The sequence below is a fragment of the Protomyctophum bolini genome (assembly GCF_963924005.1).
Source record: "Protomyctophum bolini genome assembly, chromosome: 2".
In the NCBI taxonomy this organism is placed as follows: domain Eukaryota; kingdom Metazoa; phylum Chordata; class Actinopteri; order Myctophiformes; family Myctophidae; genus Protomyctophum; species Protomyctophum bolini.
This window is the reverse complement of record NC_137863.1, coordinates 26,912,255-26,918,254: the sequence shown is the minus strand read 5'-3', so window position 1 is coordinate 26,918,254 and position 6,000 is coordinate 26,912,255.

Below are 6,000 nucleotides of genomic sequence, written 5' to 3'. Positions count from 1 at the left end.
GAAATGGAAATTGCGGAAATTGCGGATTAAAAAAAAAAAAAATCATTTTTTTAAAATCCTCAAAAATGATGAAAAACGGCGCGCTATAGTATGCCGTACGATATGGGCTATAGCTAGGGCTGTCACGATTCGCCTAGTCCACGATTCAATTCAATTTTCGATTTGCAGCTCACGATTCGATTCGATGTTCGATTCGCTATCACGATTCGCCTAGTCCACGATTCAATTAAATTTTCGATTTGAAGCTCACTATTTGCTTCGATGTTCGATTCAATTTTTTCAATCTATTTAAAAAAAAAAACTCCTTTTTCAGCATTGAGGGCTATATTCATTATAATTTCGGCCAATATCTTGGTTTGTAAAGAAAAACACTTGTTTCCCAATAAGTCACATTTATTTTCTATAAATAACAAATCAGAATGAGAATAATAAAAGGTTTAACAACTTTGGGTTTTATGCCCTAACATTTTTTAAATGTTTCTTTAAGATGAGATGACTTGTAACATTCTTGTTAAGCTCTAAGTAAGTAAAAGAAAGAAAAAAAAAAAGACAAATAGTATATATAGACCCATCTGTTGTTAGTGCAATTTGATCTGCATGGCTCAGCCCTTCAGTGATTTGTGCCCTCACTTTATCATACATGCCAGGCAACACACGCGTGGTCATATGCGACCTGCATGGCATTTTGTAACGTAATTCTGCTGTTCTGCAACTCTCATTAAATATTGAAAGCCAGCGTTTTCCACCATTGAAAGTGGTCGCATGTCTGCAGCTATGCAGACCGCAACTCCGTGCGTTACTTGTTTTTCACGGGGCGAATTAGCGGAGAGCTTTTCTCTATAAGAATCTAGAATATAGTTGGCTGTGTTGTTGTCTTTGTACCATCGTCGTTGGACAGATCGATTTCTTTGTGATGTCTGCTAAGATGCTGGCCCATATTTGACGTGTTGCCTTTGGGATACGGCACTCGTCTTCTTTTCCACACTTATTTCCGTGTATCATCGTCGTCGCTGTCTACAACAGCACTGGCCATGGTGAAACGCAACAGCGGCGGTCTCGTTCTCTCACTTCTGTCACCTCTCTCTCTTTCTCTCTCTGTGTGTGTGTGTGTGTGTGTGTGTGTGACTGACTGACTGTGTGTGTGTGGCACGGCTCCGATACAGCTGGCTTTTCGTCTCTTTTTTTTTCTCCATGCATTCGCATGGGCGGAATGGCCCGGCCGCTCGCGGAAGTAAAAACATAAAACATTGCGATAGGGTGCGTCATTTCGATACACTGAATCGAACGTCAATTTCGATTAAATTTCGATTCGTATCGAGAATCGTGACAGCCTTAGCTATAGCCCATGGTCCAAAATGATGAGAAACGAGGATAACTTTTTTTTCCAAAATTTCAAAAAACATGGGCTATAACCCATCGTTTTTGTCATTTCGTCATTTTTTTCAAATCCTCAAAAATGATGAAAAACGGTGCGCTATAGTATGCCGTACGATATGGGCTATAGCCCATGGTCCAAAATGATGAGAAACGAGGCTAACTTTTTTTTTTTTAATTTCAAAAAACATGGGCTATAACCCATCGTTTTTGTCATTTCGTCATTTTTTTCAAATCCTCAAAAATGATGAAAAACGGCGCGCTTAGTATGCCGTACGATATGGGCTATAGCCCACGGTCCAAAATGATGAGAAACGAGGATAACTTTTTTTTTCAAAATTTCAAAAAACATGGGCTATAACCCATCGTTTTTGTCATTTCGTCATTTTTTTCAAAACCTCAAAAATTATGAAAAACGGCGCGCTATAGTATGCCGTACGATATGGGCTATAGCCAATGGTCCAAAATGATGAGAAACGAGGCAAACTTTTTTTTTCAAAATTTCAAAAAACATGGGCTATAACCCATCGTTTTTGTCATTTCGTCATTTTTTTCAAATCTTCAAAAATGATGAAAAACGGCGCGCTATAGTATGCCGTACGATATGGGCTATAGCCCATGGTCCAAAATGATGAGAAACGAGGCTAACTTTTTTTTTCAAAATTTAAAAAAACATGGGCTATAACCCATCGTTTTTGTCATTTCGTCATTTTTTTCAAATCCTCAAAAATGATGAAAAACGGCGCGCTTAGTATGCCGTACGATATGGGCTATAGCCCACGGTCCAAAATGATGAGAAACGAGGATAACTTTTTTTTCCAAAATTTCAAAAAACATGGGCTATAACCCATCGTTTTTGTCATTTCGTCATTTTTTTCAAAACCTCAAAAATTATGAAAAACGGCGCGCTATAGTATGCCGTACGATATGGGCTATAGCCAATGGTCCAAAATGATGAGAAACGAGGCAAACCTTTTTTTTCAAAATTTCAAAAAACATGGGCTATAACCCATCGTTTTTGTCATTTCGTCATTTTTTTCAAATCTTCAAAAATGATGAAAAACGGCGCGCTATAGTATGCCGTACGATATGGGCTATAGCCCACGGTCCAAAATGATGAGAAACGAGGCTAACTTTCTTTTTCAAAATAAAAAAAAACATGGGCTATAACCCATCGTTTTTGTCATTTCGTCATTTTTTTCAAATCTTCAAAAATGATGAAAAACGGCGCGCTATAGTATGCCGTACGATATGGGCTATAGCCCACGGTCCAAAATGATGAGAAACGAGGCTAACTTTTTTTTCCAAAATTTCAAAAAACATGGGCTATAACCCATCGTTTTTGTCATTTCGTCATTTTTTTCAAATCCTCAAAAATGATGAAAAACGGCGCGCTATAGTATGCCGTACGATATGGGCTATAGCCAATGGTCCAAAATGATGAGAAACGAGGCAAACGTTTTTTTTCAAAATTTAAAAAAACATGGGCTATAACCCATCGTTTTTGTCATTTCGTCATTTTTTTCAAATCTTCAAAAATGATGAAAAACGGCGCGCTATAGTATGCCGTACGATATGGGCTATAGCCCACGGTCCAAAATGATGAGAAACGAGGCTAACTTTCTTTTTCAAAATTTAAAAAAACATGGGCTATAACCCATCGTTTTTGTCATTTCGTCATTTTTTTCAAATATTCAAAAATGATGAAAAACGGCGCGCTATAGTATGCCGTACGATATGGGCTATAGCCCACGGTCCAAAATGATGAGAAACGAGGCTAACTTTTTTTTTCAAAATTTAAAAAAACATGGGCTATAACCCATCGTTTTTGTCATTTCGTCATTTTTTTCAAATCCTCAAAAATGATGAAAAACGGCGCGCTATAGTATGCCGTACGATATGGGCTATAGCCAATGGTCCAAAATGATGAGAAACGAGGATAACTTTTTTTTTCAAAATTTCAAAAAACATGGGCTATAACCCATCGTTTTTGTCATTTTGTCATTTTTTTCAAATCCTCAAAAATGATGAAAAACGGCGCGCTATAGTATGCCGTACGATATGGGCTATAGCCCACGGTCCAAAATGATGAGAAACGAGGATAACTTTTTTTTTCAAAATTTCAAAAAACATGGGCTATAACCCATCGTTTTTGTCATTTTGTCATTTTTTTCAAATCCTCAAAAATGATGAAAAACGGCGCGCTATAGTATGCCGTACGATATGGGCTATAGCCCACGGTCCAAAATGATGAGAAACGAGGATAACTTTTTTTTTCAAAATTTCAAAAAACATGGGCTATAACCCATCGTTTTTGTCATTTCGTCATTTTTTTCAAAACCTCAAAAATGATGAAAAACGGCGCGCTATAGTATGCCGTACGATATGGGCTATAGCCAATGGTACAAAATGATGAGAAACGAGGCGAACTTTTTTTTTCAAAATTTCAAAAAACATGGGCTATAACCCATCGTTTTTGTCATTTCGTCATTTTTTTTAAATCTTCAAAAATGCTGAAAAACGGCGCGCTATAGTATGCCGTACGATATGGGCTATAGCCCACGGTCCAAAATGATGAGAAACGAGGCTAACATTTTTTTTCAAAATTAAAAAAAACATGGGCTATAACCCATCGTTTTTGTCATTTCGTCATTTTTTTCAAATCCTCAAAAATGATGAGAAACGAGGCTAACATTTTTTTTCAAAATTAAAAAAAACATGGGCTATAACCCATCGTTTTTGTCATTTCGTCATTTTTTTCAAATCCTCAAAAATGATGAAAAACGGCGCGCTATAGTATGCCGTACGATATGGGCTATAGCCAATGGTCCAAAATGATGAGAAACGAGGATAACTTTTTTTTCAAAATTTCAAAAAACATGGGCTATAACCCATCGTTTTTGTCATTTTGTCATTTTTTTCAAATCCTCAAAAATGATGAAAAACGGCGCGCTATAGTATGCCGTACGATATGGGCTATAGCCAATGGTCCAAAATGATGAGAAACGAGGCTAACTTTTTTTTTCAAAATTTCAAAAAACATGGGCTATAACCCATCGTTTTTGTCATTTTGTCATTTTTTTCAAATCCTCAAAAATGATGAAAAACGGCGAAATGATGAGAAACGAGGCTAACTTTTTTTTTCAAAATTTCAAAAAACATGGGCTATAACCCATCGTTTTTGTCATTTTGTCATTTTTTTCAAATCCTCAAAAATGATGAAAAACGGCGCGCTATAGTATGCCGTACGATATGGGCTATAGCCCACGGTCCAAAATGATGAGAAACGAGGATAACTTTTTTTTTCAAAATTTCAAAAAACATGGGCTATAACCCATCGTTTTTGTCATTTCGTCATTTTTTTCAAAACCTCAAAAATGATGAAAAACTGCGCGCTATAGTATGCCGTACGATATGGGCTATAGCCCACGGTCCAAAATGATGAGAAACGAGGATAACTTTTTTTTTCAAAATTTCAAAAAACATGTGCTATAACCCATCGTTTTTGTCATTTCGTCATTTTTTTCAAAACCTCAAAAATGATGAAAAACGGCGCGCTATAGTATGCCGTACGATATGGGCTATAGCCAATGGTCCAAAATGATAAGAAACGAGGCAAACTTTTTTTTTCAAAATTTCAAAAAACATGGGCTATAACCCATCGTTTTTGTCATTTCGTCATTTTTTTCAAATCTTCAAAAATGATGAAAAACGGCGCGCTATAGTATGCCGTACGATATGGGCTATAGCCCACGGTCCAAAATGATGAGAAACGAGGCTAACTTTTTTTTTCAAAATTTAAAAAAACATGGGCTATAACCCATCGTTTTTGTAATTTCGTCATTTTTTTCAAATCCTCAAAAATGATGAAAAACGGCGCGCTATAGTATGCCGTACGATATGGGCTATAGCCAATGGTCCAAAATGATGAGAAACGAGGATAACTTTTTTTTTTCCAAAATTTCAAAAAACATGGGCTATAACCCATCGTTTTTGTCATTTTGTCATTTTTTTCAAATCCTCAAAAATGATGAAAAACGGCGCGCTATAGTATGCCGTACGATATGGGCTATAGCCAATGGTCCAAAATGATGAGAAACGAGGCTAACTTTCTTTTTCAAAATTTCAAAAAACATGGGCTATAACCCATCGTTTTTGTCATTTCGTCATTTTTTTCAAATCTTCAAAAATGATGAAAAACGGCGCGCTATAGTATGCCGTACGATATGGGCTATAGCCCACGGTCCAAAATGATGAGAAACGAGGCTAACTTTTTTTTTCAAAATTTAAAAAAACATGGGCTATAACCCATCGTTTTTGTCATTTCGTCATTTTTTTCAAATCCTCAAAAATGATGAAAAACGGCGCGCTATAGTATGCCGTACGATATGGGCTATAGCCAATGGTCCAAAATGATGAGAAACGAGGATAACTTTTTTTTCCTAAATTTCAAAAAACATGGGCTATAACCCATCGTTTTTGTCATTTCGTCATTTTTTTCAAATCTTCAAAAATGATGAAAAACGGCGCGCTATAGTATGCCGTACGATATGGGCTATAGCCCACGGTCCAAAATGATGAGAAACGAGGCTAACTTTCTTTTTCAAAATTTAAAAAAACATGGGC